This window comes from Rattus norvegicus, chromosome 6 (genome assembly GCF_036323735.1).
Source record: "Rattus norvegicus strain BN/NHsdMcwi chromosome 6, GRCr8, whole genome shotgun sequence".
NCBI lineage: Eukaryota > Metazoa > Chordata > Mammalia > Rodentia > Muridae > Rattus > Rattus norvegicus.
The window spans coordinates 105,480,164-105,495,666 of NC_086024.1; the positions used below are offsets into that span (position 1 = coordinate 105,480,164).

General features: G+C 47.0%; 2 pseudogenes; both read right to left on the reverse strand.

The window, feature by feature from the left end:
- Window positions 1–325: 325 nt before the first annotated feature.
- Window positions 326–804, reverse strand: LOC134479436 (M-phase phosphoprotein 6-like; annotated as a pseudogene).
- Window positions 805–1,191: 387 nt separating this feature from the next.
- LOC134479149 (dnaJ homolog subfamily C member 17-like) lies at window positions 1,192–2,144 on the reverse strand (annotated as a pseudogene).
- Window positions 2,145–15,503: the final 13,359 nt, after the last annotated feature.

The following is a 15,503-nucleotide window of genomic DNA, read 5'->3' on the forward strand; positions in this document are numbered from 1 at the left end:
TAAATGTAAGGGCAGTAAAACCAAGGCAAGAATTAGTTTACAATACTCATTCCTGGAGAGTAACTGAGAGCATGTGTAGGTTTGTGCCCTGTCTGTGTGTATATTCACACAGAATCAGGCCAAAAGTCTAGGGAGCAGCGTATACCCACATATGTGAAGCCCCCGATTGCCGCCAAAAGGATGTAGAATGTCCATCATCCTTCTGTCTCAAGAACAGCACATTTCCAACCCTAGGCATCCCTTAGAAGGGACCAGTACCGAGGACAGGAGGGTGAGTTCAGCCCATGCTGTTCTCACAGCATCCACTGGATTACAGGCGTCCATATTAGTCTTCGGGCTTTAAGAACATCTTCTTAATTTTAATGGCTTTTATATTTCCATTTTCATCTTCTTCATCATTGGCTTCCTATTCTTGGCAAACATTTACCCAATCGTTCCCTCCAAACTCTCATGTCTTCTTGCCATTTCTTCTTTCGACATTCCAATGTCTAGTATTTCCTCCTCTTCTGACCCTGCCACTCTGTTCCTGGAATTCATCAGAAGCATTACTTTCTCAACTTCAGGATTAAAGCCTCTGAATGGCATCCTTCCGTAGAGAATATCTTCACACAGGGAGAAGCTCTGCTCTTCTATGATGAAGCTCTCCTTCTCCTTCAACTCTGGCAAATCCAGGTACCAGTGCTCATCCCTGATCATCTTCCGTTCCTCCTCTTCCAGCTGTTTGGTTTTTCGAGTCCAGGCCCCTCTGCATGAACTTCATGCGCAGCAGGTTTTGGATAACTTAGTCTTCCGCTCCGATGCCATATTGGATACATTTTCAGAGGCTTCCCACTGCACCGCACTTGCACAGGGTCAAGAGCAGAGCGAGATGTTGCATTCGGTGCTAACTTTTTATACTGATGTAAACAAGATGGGGATGGCAGGTTGTAAGTCAGATAAAATAAGCATGGTGGTCAAACGTCCACATCAATTCAGAAGTCAGAATTGTATGCTATCCTTATGATATTGGAATATCCTGAAGCTCTTAACGTAATTATTGATTCATTGAATGCCTATAGAGACTGCTGAATTTGTCCCTGATAACTCTGAATTAACATTGTTTATTCAAATGCAACAGGCCATCAAGATTAGAAATTATCCATTACATATTATACGTTTGGTTTTTTTTGTTTGTTTGTTTGTTTTAAAAGTTTATTGGTGATGACTCAGAAAAGGGTGTGGGTTGGGAAGGCTGAAGTGCGGGCTACGTGGTACCCCCTCATCTTCCTGCTGCATCTGGGCCATCAGCTGCTGTCGCTCAGTGGCCTGGCGCATGCGCACCATGACCAGACTCTCATAGTCCCTTTCTGACAACACTGAGCCCTTCCACAGTCCTGGGGGACTGGGATCACCATGCCCTGGGGCTGTCCCTCCAACCAGGAAACCTACAGAGGGTTGTCAGCCAGGCCCACTTCATTTCTGTCGGTCAACTCCGCAGCTCTGACAGTTGCAATCTCCACTATGACATTGCCTGGCTTCTTTCCGGAAAGTACCAAGTTGAGAACCTCCCCATACTTATGTAAAAGCCTCATGAGGACATCTCTGGAGTAGCCCCCTTGGGACTCATCCTCCTTCTTGCATGTCCACTTAAGCTTTACTTTGGGGGTTCCTTTGCCTTCTCTATTTTCTGTTCTTCCTCTCAGCCTCTGTTCTCGGTCCTGGCGGATCTGCTCCTGGATCAGCCATTGCTGCTCTTCCAACTGACGGGAACCCTCTTGTAATCGAGCAATCTCCTGCTCTAGTGTGGTGATGCTCCTGCTCTCCTCCTCTTCCTCAGTACTCTGGGCCTGGGCCTGCTGCTCCCTGGCCTCCAGGTCAAGCTTCAGTTTCTTCCTGTTCTCCTCAAGTCTCTGGGTCGTCTCTGTGGCCCGCTTCCTGACTGTCCTCTCCTTGTCATATGCAGCCCTGGCTGCATCATCAGTCAGTACCTCCAAGGCCTGGGACAGCTGGTGGAAGAGTTCAGCTGCTCTGGGGTTATCTGGATTTTTGTCTGGGTGGCAGGGGAGTGCTTTTTGTCTATAGGCCTTCTCTTTGTCTCTTGCCTTCTCTTCGACTCCCAGCAGCAGGTAGAGAAACATCTGTAAGACCTCTTTGGTCACTGCCATGATTCTGAAAGAATAAAGATTTTAAAGTATCCCCCACTGACCCTGCTATGAGGACAAGTTTACCTCACAACAAAAAACATGTTTTGGGGATGTAGCCCGGCTACACAAAATTATCTGGCCTCAATAAGGCCTGACTCAACATTCCTGACAAAAAAGAGAATTAGGGTCAACTTGCCTCAGAAGCAGGGTGGCCTAGAGTTGAACTGAGCCCAACTTACAAACCAATGAAATTGCTTTCTGTGACTGTTGCCAACTACCTATGTAATTTTCCCTGTAAATACCTTCCTCTACTTGGGCTAGAGGTCGACTCCTCTGTCTCCTGTGTGAGATACGTGTCATCTCCAGAGCTCTGGTTCCTCAAATACACCTCTTGTTTATTACATCAAGACTCGTTTCTCATGAGTTCTTGGGGGGTTGCGTCATCTTGAGATTTGAGTGGGGGTCTTCCCCACCCTGGTAGTCTTTCATTTAGGAGCTCGTCCGGGATCTCGCAACCACCCACAACTCCAAAGACCTTCTTGGAGGTAAGGGGGTCCCCAATTGTGTCTGAATGTGCAGCTGCTGTCTGTGTCTGTCTCTGTTCTGGTTCTGGTTAGTACCTGAAAAGCGCTCTGGTTTTGCAGCCACTTTCTGGAGCTGTAAAGCTCAGAAGCTGTGGTCGACAGACATGTCGGGAGGATGACAAGCTGCACCCTGACGGATGCTTCAGGGCAACAGGAGAGCCAGGGACGCCTGGTGGTCTCCTATTGGGTAGAAGAGGATAGTGTGTTCCTCTTGGAAGAGAAACTTCAAAGACCTCTTTGTCTGAAACTGCTTTTGGCTGATGCCTGTGGACTAGGCACAGCAGTTGTTGTCTGGATATTGTGGTTTCTTTGTGTTGTCTGTTGTTTGTCTGTTTAGTGTTTTTTTTGTGATGATAGGACAGACAGTAATGACTCCCGTAAGCCTGATGTTAGATCATTGGACAAGTTAGGGACAGAGCACATAATATGTCAGTTGAAGTTAAGAAGGGAAAGTGGCAGACTTTGTGCACCTCTGAGTGGCCAACTTTCAGTGTGGGCTGGCCCCCTGAGGGCTCTTTTGACATGACTATGATTCTTTATGTTAAAGCTATTGTTTTTCAGGAAAAACTGGGAGCACACCCGGACCAGCAATCTTACATTTAGGTCTGGCAAAACCTGGTTCAAAATCCTCAGTACCCTCTGCTCCTCCTAAGATCTATCCTGAGGTGGGGGAGCCTCCTGAATGGCCAGCTCCGTCCCCCGTATTTATGCCCCATTTCCTCCCCAGCAGCCTTCTGACTTCTTCTCCACAGGAAGAAGAATCAGGGAGTGGGTGTCCGGCTACAGGTACCCGAAGCTGCAGGGCTCAGAGCCCCACAGAGCATGACTCCACAGTAGCCATACCTTTGGGCACTTATGGTGTCCAACCTCTTGAATCCTCTGCCCCTCTAGAGGTCCGGCCTAGGGCACGGGAAGTTGGTGAGCACTCACCCCTGACTCCTCTACTGGCCCAATTCTTGTTTTTCCCTTGCGGGCTTCCAGACCTCCCCCTGGTCCAGGCAATGGGATGCAGCCCCTTCCGTATTGGACTTTCTCCTTCTCTGATCTTTATAACTGGAAACTTAATCACAGAACTATTTACTTTGTTCGTCAAAGAGTTTCACTTGGTCCTCTTGGTGCTTAACTTAGAAGTTAAAAATAATTTGCTTGAGAAAAATGGTTTTCTGCCAGGGAGTTTTATCTTTCTCTCTTGAGCCTCCTTCCCAAGGGGAGATGCCCCTCCCTTTGCTCCTCTTGTCCCAGTCTAGCTGCTGTTAACAGTTGTGTATGAAGGACTCCAGGTTAGCGAGTGACCCTGTCTGAAGCAGGAATTATCAGAACCTGAAAGTTTTACCTTAGGTCCTGAAGAAAAATTCTCCCTGTTGCTTAAACATTCACAGCTTCTAAGGAATGGACAGCTCAGAGTAGGGAAGTGTGGGGCTGAGGGTGGCAGGTGCATGGGCAAGCAAGCTGCAGGCTGTGCATGGGCAGGGGCCTGAGTCAGCAGGGGGCGGGGGGAAAGAGTTTCAAGGTTAAGGGTCAGTTGGCCAGGGCTGATGCTTTGACAACAAAAAGAGTGCATTAAGAGAACTTTCTTTGAGAGAGCCTGCCTGCCTTTCCTTATCCACTGGCCCTATTCTAAGAGAATGGTCTGTCTACATGGACAGTGTCTTTGTTCCTAACCCCTCATCAGCAAGTTCCTCCCCTGTGGTCAAAATGCCCCAGGTTGGGAGGCAGGGAAGCCCCTAAAATAGTTTCAGAAAGAATCTACAACTAACTGTGAAGAACTTTGTTTTGCCCGTCAAAATTTAGAATTCAGGCTTTGGCTGTGGCCAAGGTCAGGATTAATCTTTTCTTTTCCATGGGCCTTTAACCCAGTGCGACAGTTTGGTAAAGGGCTGCTACTGAGGTCCTGAAAGTCCCAGGTGAACCGGTTACAATTCTTATGTCAGCCACTTGGCATCTAATACCCAGGTCCTAACCATCTCTCCATCCTTTTGTTATTACTAGAAGCCTAGTGTCATTTGGAGGCTGGTTCTCTTGAGAGGTAAAGCCACGAAGCTGACACTGAAGAGAGACTCCTTGAGGAAAACTCTAAGTCCAGAGAGATAGTCGGTAACATATCAGTTGCCTCTCTGCTCGCCTTTCTGCTTCACAGACACGAAGCTTGTGCTTATTTTTACAACGGCCTGTTTGTCCCCAAAAGGCCTCCTGGTTTAGCTGTGTGACTAAATGCTATTTGTCCTCTTCAGTGGACCTCTATTCTCTAGATTCTCCTCTTGTTTTCTCACCATCCCACATGAGATGCTTATTAGTAACTGTTATAGATCTTCTTTACCACCGAGGAAAGACAGAATTCTACTAGAGGCCAGAAAATAAATGTTCCAGACATGGATGGAAGACCCTCACTCCTGACTGACTTCAATACCCCTGAAGGTAGGGAGTGCTCCAGGTCTAACGCCAGGCTCCAAGGGTGGGTCCCCGAGGGGCTGGAAAGCGCCCCACCAATCTGGCTAAGGTGAGAAAAAGATATAAAGAAAAAGTTACAGAAATTTGAAGAGTTAAGCTAAGTTGCTGAGAGTTAGTGTAAGTGCAGAGAAAGGAAAGTTAAAGTGTGGTTCAGGGTATGTGCACATAAGTGGACAGCAGAGAGACTGAGGAAGAGAAAGAGGAAGAAAGGTAAAACGAGCAGGAAGCTAGGGAAGAAAAGAGACAAAAAGAAGAGGAAGTTAGAGAGCTAAAGAGAGATAAAAGACAAGAGAGGAACATATACTGGCCACAGTAGTTAGGGAACCTAGGAAGACAGTTCTGGCAACAGAAGAGAATTCCTGGCTAAAGGTCAGTGTGCCAATGCAAAGAAAAAGGACACTGGATCAGGGACTGCCCCAGAAAAAACCAGAGGGGCCTTTCCAGCAGCCCGGAAGGCAAGCCTCTTGGTCCTAGAGTGCTGACTATGCACAAAGACAGAAGGGAAGCCCGCCCAGTTGTTTTGTGAATGAATACGGGGGCCCAACATTCTGGGCTCCTATGCCCAAATGGGCTTGTGTCAGAGGGGTAGAGCATACCTGGCTGTTCCCGCATAGCTATGCTCTTTGAGCTTAGAGAGAATACCAACATTCCCCAGTTTGGTTTAATTAAAAAAAAAATTCGTGGTGATGGTGAAGCAGGAATTGTGTTGTCGTAAACTCTTACTATTTCCTGCTTGCTCTGTGGTGACATGTCTCTAGGGAACCTAGAAAAATGGTATGCTGAAGATTGTACAGTCCTAGAGTTGGCTGTCTCCCTGTTGTCCATGGTCTGTGGAACCGTCTGAGGATAGGTCAGAAGGAACAGGTCCAATATGAGTGTCTGTGTCTGTGAGAGGAGATTGTAACATCTAGACGTCCAATCTCTGGAGCTGTCCTGGGTGTAGTAAGTATCTGGACTTGAAAAGATGCTATAGCACACATATATGTTTATTATAGGCAGAGAATAAGATTAAGTGCGCTTGGGAGAAAAGAAAACTTTTTCTTAGATGTACGCTTGAAACCCAGAGGACTCCCACCCTTAGTAATAGGTAGTAAGTGGGATCTTTAGGCAGATGAACTTCTCTGAGTGGAGTCTTTGGTTCATAAGAGGTAGGTCTGAGTATTTCCTATAGCTTATAAAATTTTACATTCTTTAAGATCTGCAGAGCAAGGGATAAGCAAGTGTGTGCATTCACAGGGAGCTGGGAAACTGGTGTGCACAGCTGAGGCACTGTGCTTGGCTGGCAGTGTGAGAACGCTGGATCAAAGTCCTGGACAGAGAGAGGGAGAGCTTGCTTGTACAAGGTTGTTCGGGGCCACACATGCGTGGGAAAGCATTCTTCGCAGACAAGGTTCCTGAAGAATGGGGTTGGACCTGCTTTTCACAAACTAGGAACTACAGCAATAAAGAAGGGAGAAGAGGGAGGCCTGGTAATGGGGCAGAAAGAGATACTGTTTTCTGGTTAGTGTAAATTAGTCCAAAACATCCCAGGAAATGGGGACAGGCAGCGAAGACCTAGAAACCCATGTGTGAGAATAGGGATTAATTGCCCCGACCAGTGCAGTGCTGGGGGTAGACTTAGAGCCAGTGCTCCTGGGCCAGTGAGCGTTCTATAGAGGCCTGGCCTGGCATTAATCCGTCTCAAAAAGAGAAAGTCTCACCCAAGGGAAAATGTCCAGAAAGAGGCTCAGTGAAAGGCTCTATCCCCAGAGGCAGCATGGGTAGCTCCAAGCTCACGAACGCTCCCCTGAAACCATGTGTACCCCATGGAAAGTCAAGCTCTGAGGTAAAGCATACAGAGGTGGAGTAGGTACCTCTCACCAGCATGTGCTTGAAGAGGGCGCTCTGCTTGGTGGGCAGCTATACGCAGGGCATCATGGCGATGCGGAGGCCTGCTAGAGATGTGTAAGTCCTGAGTCCCCCCGCAGTCAGCAGGTGTTAGTGGTCTGATGGCTAACATGGTGTGGCAGCTGGTTTGATTTAATCCGTGTGATGCCCACAGAAGAGGCAGCAGAAGTAAAGGTAGGACTCAACATTAGGACGCTCAGCAGCAGTCTTGGGGCATGCGCGCCGAAGAGGCTTGCACTGCATTCTTTGGCAACGGGGCATTGTCTCAGGAGTCCATGGTTTCATCCATCTTCAGCAAGGCTCCGTGCCCCAGGCCAGAGGTGGCCCAGGTGGAATGGGGGCCCCTGCAGAAGCAGAGGCATGCGGTGAGGAAGAACTATACTCTGTCTCATGGAAGGCAGCAGTGTGGCAGGGGTGCCAGACCATATGGGCTCAGGGAGATGAAAATCCTCACGTGGTGCACCGAGTCATGGCACCAATGTGAGGGTTCCTGGTTCAATCCCGTGATTCGGTTTAATGTTAGCATTTTGAATCTTGGCCCGTTCCTGGACAGAACACACCCACCCACCATGATTCCACGTGCAAAATGTTAATGAGAGAAGAGTAGAAGAGCAGAACGGCGGCCAGCCACGGGCACTCGCATGGTGTCCTGGGGAAGGGGGCAAGAGCAGTGAAGAATAAAGAGTAAGAGAAGTAAGAGAGGGTAAGACAGGGCAAGCGGCCCACATTTTTACTGTCGGGCACAACTGGCGATCGCCAGGCAACTGTGGCACACAGCATACCTGGTTTTACCAGGTAGCTGTGGGGGTAGAGCTTAGACCGAATAGCAATAATCATGGAAGGGCTCTGGGAAAGCTAAGGTCTGCAGCCTTGGGCGGGTCGTCAAAGATATTCGGCAGGAGATGGTGGAACAAGCCTCAAGTTTAGAGCAGGAGGAGACACAGAGGTAATGAACTGGTCAATCCCACCTGGAAAGTCTGCCTTATCTTTGCATAGCAATTGTGCCCAGTAGGCAAATTATTTAGTTTGTTTTTTTAAGATTAGTTTCACGTGCATGCACTGTCCCTGTCACCAGACACACCAGAAATGGGCCTCACATCCCATTACAGCTGGTTGTGAGCAGCCATGTGGTTGCTGGAAATTAAAAGTCAGAAACTCTGGAAGAGCAGTCAGTGCTCTTAACCTCTGTGCAATACCTCCAGCCCTGTGTCTTTTGTCCCCAGAGTCAAAGGGCTCAGAGGCAAGCTGGTGGCAAGAACCCCCAGAGCAGTGATGTGTAGAGAAAGAGGCCAGGTTAGGGTTGGCAGAGGACAATCCCATAACTAAGAATGGTGGAAGAAGAGGAAAGGCAGGAGGGGCTGGTAGCATTGACCTTAGGCCTGGGCTTAGGAGGTAATGATTGTAAAACTACAGGCAACATCAAGGGACCTGTCAGCCCAAATCCCCAGAGGAAACAATTAACGTTTTCTTTTTGGTCAGTCTGGACGAATGAAGCATTATGTGTTTCTGATCTTAGATGTGGCTGCAGAAGAAAGTGTAGCTTAGGATCTGGCCACAGATCCCTCTTTCATTATCCCCAAAGAGGGATGTTGTTAAGTTAAGGACTGGTGGGTGCGGTTCCTTCCCTTCAGGGCCAGTGGGAGTAATCTTGGGAAGAAGTGAATTCACTTCTCAAGGACTCATGGTCTATCCAGGTGTAGTAGATGGGGATCACAAGGAAGAAATAAAACCTGCTAAAGGGGAAGAAGGAGACAGAATGGCTGAGTATTTCCCTACAATAGGTGCAAGGCTGCTCCTGTGGCATGAACGGGGCTTTTGGAAGCACTGGGGAAGGTGTACTCTGGCACACAGGTCTATGATCAGAGACCCAGGTTGTCCAAATGCAGGTGTGCACATAGGAAGAGTGGAAGATACAGGAGCTGATGTTAGTTTACTTTCCCAAAAGTCTTGGAATCCAGATTGTCCACTTTAGATACAATTTGTAGAAACTGCTTAATTGCCATGAATGGGATGGTGCCTATGTGGACCCAGAAGGGAAAACAGAGAAATTGAGAACTTATACGGCTCCCCATATACTTATGGGGAAGGCATCTTTTATAAAAATGGGTACTCAAATTGATATTCCCGCAATTCCAGGGACAACGAATGAGAAAATGATATGGTAGTTGCTCCTTGGGAAGGTAATGATACAGGTGACAGAGTACAAGGTCAAAAAAGAGAAACTGAGGAACTAGACGAACCAATGTAAGGGTGTGTTGACAGGAGAAGTGAACTTGGTAATAGTATTAAGGGGATGTGGTTATGCTTAAGTTTCTACAGGGATTGAAAAATATGGCTACCAATAGGACCTTATAAATTTTATATCTGACTAGGGAAAACCTCTTGTGAGCTGAGACAGTGTCTCCACAAAGCAAACAGCCCAGGTGACTCACAGACTGTCTCAGTTACTGATTCTCCTAACTGTGCATGCAGATCAACTTCAAAAGGGCTAGCACAGAAATTAGAGAGACAGATTGGGCAACAAATGCTACAGCTACCTTTTCTCAAACTAACCATTTATTTCTCCTTGGGGCCCATTCAGGAATTCTTCACCCCAATTCAGCAGGAAGCAGTTTTCTGAAGATCGTCGCCCTAGTCCCTTAAGGTGGGGGTGGATAGGTTTGGTCATTTGATATGATACAATTGTTATCTAGGATGAAAGGTTACTATTGGTTATGACCAAGATTGATAAACATTTAAGGTCATTTTATTGGAATTACTGTATATTAGAAATTTAAGGTATTTTTGTTTGATTATGTTCTTAGAAATTTCAGATTTCTGTTTTACCATTACTTATGGAAAGCAATTGAAGTTTTTGTTTGCATTGTATTTTGATGGAAATTTTCAATTGTTTTGAAGTATTGTTATATTGATAGAAACCTGAGGTGTTTTTTTTTAAGTATTGTATATTGATAGAAAGGTAAGGTTTTGTTAATCATTTGACTTTACTATACAAGTGGCATTAATAGAAAGTGTGATGGTTCTTAAAATAATTTCCAATGTGTATAGATTGCTAATGATAGTGAATAGGACAATTCTTAAAGAAAAAGGGGTATATGAAGAGGAGACTTCTAGGTCTTTAAAAGGTAATTTTGCCAAAGGATGTTTTGCTGGGGCACACAGGTGAAAGGATGTCTTGCTATAGCAAACGCATGTCATAGATTTTTCCTGAAGCAGACACAGGTGAAAGGATGTTTGGATATAGCAGACACATGAAAGGGCTCCTGATGAAGGAGCATAAATCTGACCCCACAGACTGTGGGAGATGAGCACTGAGCTTTGGTTCGCTCCACCTCGCCATTCTTCAGTAAAGACACTCCATGCAATTGTTCCCCTTACATAGCGTGGTTGAGCTCAAATTGTGATAAAGCTGCCATGAAGAAAAGCTCACCCCAGAACTGCTCATGAGGTTCCTGCAGCAGCTTGTCACCTCTGTGCCCTGACCTTAGGTCAGTGGCCAGCCTGGTGGTTTCTTTATGATTGAAGTATAGCTGCCTGGTGACTGCTTCCTGAATGGACTGGACTGTGGCTGCTCGTTCGTGCCTGTTTTCTGCCTGCCTAGAGGACTGGCCTGCAGCTGCTGAGTCCTGTTTGGTGTTTGCTCTGGGAGAGAACAGCTGCCCAAGGAGATGGAGCTCAATCCTAGAAAACTACTGCTGAGCAGGTCCACTTGCCCACATCCTAATAACTTTTCTCTTCCACTGCATCTGCTCTACTGTGGGCTAGAGGAGAGCATTAGAGGTTTCAAAGTATTTATGCCTACAGGTGGCACCCAAAGTGCCTTAGGCATAACAGGTAACTCTGCTCCTAATGTGGTAGAGGGAACTGTAGATGATGAGGGGTGAGCAATGTTACTGAAGGAAATTGGTAAAATGGCAGCTACATTGGCTGGGTGTCCTCTGATAGTGTCCTGGAGGGGGTGTTTTGGATTCGCATATACTCTTAACCCACTATTTTGAAAATTTGTGATAAAACCCAAAAACTTAAAAGTTCACGCGATTCTCTTCTGCTAGAAAAGATTGCAGATTGACTATGCACATAGAGTGTGTGACTAGAAGTGGAAATGCTTGGAAAGGAAAAAGAGCCAGGGGGAGAACAAGGCTTGGAGAATGAGACTGGGAATGTACCCCATGAAGGAAAGGGAAAGAAATAGAGTGGAAGGGAAAGTGCCGCCCTGCCCTGCTCCCCGTGCTTTCACTACCAGGTGCCCAAATGCCTCAGGGAGACAGGGGCTGGGAAGACCAGGAGGCAGCACAGGTACAAACTGGTAATGTATAAGTGAGTGCATTACCACTTTTGCTTGGGCCTCCAGAGGTACCTGCATCCTTCCCAGTGTCTCTGCAGCATGTGCCTGCTACTGATGCTATTCCTGCCACTGAGCTGACCCTTCAACTGATAGAAATGCTAGATTTAAAGCATTTTGAAGAATCTGTTGCTTTGTATCATTTACACTCTTCCTATATTAATGAAACACTAAATAACTAGGCCACAGAATGAGGTGATCCCACAAGATTAGATGGAAGGGGTTGGTGTCAGCTGGTCAACAATGACAATGGTTTTCATGTTGGAGGCATGAAGATACAGAACCAGCCCTGTAATTAACAAGTGGAATAACTGTTACTGAAGACGAGCTGCTTGGTGATGGGCATCATGCTGTATTAGGGGAATAAATCAGATCTGACGGTGAAATTGAACAATGGTGCGTTGCAACGTTAGGAGCTTGGGATTTGGTTGCAGGATCTGGGGGAAATTTTCTTTTACTAAAATAGGATTCTGAAGAATCCTTTAGAGAATTCTTACAGAGGTTGAGTTCAACTGTGAATATAACCATATCAGACTTTAAAAACAGAAATTCATTGATAGAAATATGTCTTTGAGAATGCAAACACCAAACGTGAGAGAGCACTTAGACCATTGAAAGCCATGTAGAGCCCCTATAGATGAATGGATAAGGGAAACCACTGGCATTGCTTGTCATGAGTATAATGCCAACATCATACAGCAAATGGTGGCTAGATTTATCAGCAATCAAAATGCTTGATGTTTTAATTGAGGTCCATTGGGTCATTTACAAAGACATTGTAAGGCCAAAGCATCCAGATTTCAAAATAACAAGTGCAATGATTTTAGCGAATATGGTAATCCTAGCTAAGAACAGGCAGGTTCTGGTTATTGTGAGCTACAGAGGATTCCAGGCTACTGCAGCCTCTGTGCAAAAGGCAGACATTGGTCAAAGGATTGGCAGTCTAAGAGCCACATGGATCTGCTTCATCTCCATCTTCTCTGCCCCTCTCTTCTCTGTCCTTCTCTCTTTGGAGGAAGATGGACATAATAATTGTTAGGGATTTGAATCTTGGCCTGTGCCTGGACAGAGCATGCCAAGCCACCATGTTTCCACGTGGAGAACTTTAATGTTTAGAGTAGTAGAGCCAAAATGTTTGCCGGCCATGGGAACATGAAGTGGGGGATTGGAAAAGGGGCAGGAGCAGTAAAGAAGGAGTAAGAGAAGTAAAGAGGGTAAGAGGGCAAGCAGCCCCTTTGAGAGTGTCAGGCACAGGTGGCTGTTGCCAGGCATTTGTTGGGTGGAGCGTACCTGGCTATTCCCATGTAGCTGTGCTCTTGGAGCTTAGACAGAACACCAATATTCCCCTGTTTTACTTTAATTAAAAAAAAAAATCAGCAGCAAGGGTGAAGCAGGAATTGGGTTGAGGTGATCTGACTACTACTTCTTGCTTGCTCTGTGGTGACTTGTCTCTAGGGAACCTAGAAAAATGGTATGGGGAAGTTTGTACAGTCCTAGAGTTGGCTGTCTCCCTGTTGTCCAGGGTCTGTGGAACTATCCGAGGATAGGTCAGAAGGAACAGATCCAATAGAAGCATCTGTGTCTGAGAGGAGATTGGAACATCTGGAGGTCTCTTCTCTGGGGCTGTCTTGGGTGTAGTAAGCACCTGGACTTGATGAGGTGCTGGAACATACATAATTATTATAGGCAGAGAATAAAATTAAGCATGTTGCAGGAGATAAGTAAACTTTTTCTTAAATGTAAATTTAAAAACCAGAGGACTCCCACCCTTTGGAATAGGTAGTAAGTGGAGATTTAGGCAGATGCACTTATCTGAGTGGAATCTATTTGGTCCATAAGAATAGGTCTGAGTGGGATTCCTGTAGCTCATAGGTTTCCATTCTTCAAGATCGGCAGAGCAAGGTATAAGCGGGAGTGCTCAAGTACTCACAGTTGGGACAGTGGTGTGGACAGCTGGGGCAGTGTGTGCAGTTGGTATTGTTAGCACGCTGGAGCAAAGTCCTGGACAGAAAGAGAGCTGGCTTATACAAGGGTCTTCGGGTCCCAGAGACGTGGAAAACAGGCCTGATAGACAGGGTTCCTCCTAAACGGGGTCAGACCTGCTTTTCACAGGGCAGGAAGCAGGAGCTACAGCAACAAGCATGGGAGAAGAGGGAGGCCTGGGAATGGGGCCAGACAGAGAGAATGGTTTCTGGTTACTGTAAATTAGACCAAAACATCCCAGGAAATGGGGACAGGCATTGAAGACCTATAGACCCATGGGTGAGAATAGGGATTAATTGCCCCAACTTGTGCTCGGGCTAGATTTAGAGTTGGTGCTCTTGGGCCAGAGAGCAGTCTATCCAGGCCTAGGCTGGCATTAATCCATCTCAAAGAGAGAAAGTCTCAAACAAGGAAAAGATCCTAGAAGGAGGCTCCATGAAAGGATCTATCCCCAGAGGTAGCACAGGTAGCTCCAAGCTCAAGAACGCTCTCCTGAAACCCTGTGTGTGTACCCCATGGAAAGTCAAGCTCTGAGGTTAAAAAAAAAGCACACAGAGGTGGAGTAAGTACTGCTCACCTACATGTGCTTGAAGAGGGCGCTCTGCTTGGTGGGCAGCTAAAAGCAGGGCATGCGGGCCAAGGGGAGACCTGCTGGAGTGGTGTAAGTCCTGAGATCCCAGGCAGCCAGCAAGCATTGGTGGTTTGATTGGGTCGATGTTGTGGCAGCAGCTGCGATCAAATCACTGTGATGTTCACAGAAGTGGCAGCAGATGTAATGGCAGGGCCCAACAGCAGGACGCTTGGAGGCAATCTCCAGCCATGTGCACAGAAGTGGCATGCATCTCCATTCTTCCTTGCCAAGCCAGGGAGAGCACAGAGCCAATGGTGAGAAACTGCAGCTGTGCCCACAGACCAATGTGAACTGTGGGCAATGCAGCAACGAGGTCTTAGTGCACAGGTTCCCTCCACCTCCACCAAGGTTCTGCAGGATAAGCTGGCAGTTGCAGGGGGCAGCAGAGGCATGTGTTGGGAAAGTCCTATCCTGTGCCTCAGGGTCAGTAGAGGGATGGTGGAAGAACCAGGCCATGTGGGCAGGGGGAAATCAAAATGCTCACCTGGGGGCATCCGAGTCAAGGCACCAATGTTAAGGTTCCTGGTTTGACCCAGGGTTTTGGAACCAGTGTTTGGATTTTGAATCTTGACCCATGCCTGCACAGAACACACCCAGCCACCATTGTTCCACATGGAAAACCTTAGTGAGAGAGTAGCAGAGTGCATAGGCCACTGTCAGGCACATCTGTCTGTTGTCAGGCAACTGTGGGGCAGAGAATATCTGGCTGTCCTGAGGTACCTATGTTTATAAGCATGGGGAGAATACCAACAGTAATCATGTAAGGGCTCTGGAAAAGCAGGCTCTGCAGCCTTGGGAGGGTGGTCAGAGATACCTGGCAGCAGATGGTAGAACAAGCCTCAAGTTTAGAGCAGGAGAAAACACAGAGATAATGAACTGGTAACTCCCTCCTGGAAGGCCTGCATTATCTTTGTCTAGAAATTGTGCCTGGTAGGCAAGTTATAAAATATTTTTTTAAAGATTACTGCCTGTGAGTACGCTGTCAGGGATAAGAGGTGATAAGAGGGCATCACATCCATTACAGGTGGTTGTGAGTCAGCTTTTTATTGGTGGCGATTGAAGTCAGACCCCTGGAAGAGCAGTCAGTGCTCTTAACCCCTGAGCCATCTCTCCAGCCCTGTATCTCTTCTCCACAGTATCAAACGTCTCAGAGGCAAGCTGGTTGCAAGAACCCACAAAGCAGTGGTGGAGAGAGAAAGAGGCCAGGTTAGGGTTGGCAGTGGCCAATCCCAGAACTCAGCATGGTGGAAGAAGAAGAAAGGCAGGAGGGGCTGGTAGCATTGATGCAGTCCTGGGCTGAGGTGGTGCTGATTGTAAAACTACAGGCAGCCCTGTAAGCTAGAGGCCCCTCAGCAAACAATGGAGTAATTTTCCTTTTTGTCAGTCAGGAGGTACCAAGCAGGCAAGAAAAGTAGGTGTTTCTGATCTTATACATGGCTGCAGAGAAAGTGTAGCTTTGATCTGGCCATTGATCCCTCTTACATTATCCCCAAAAGTCACATGAT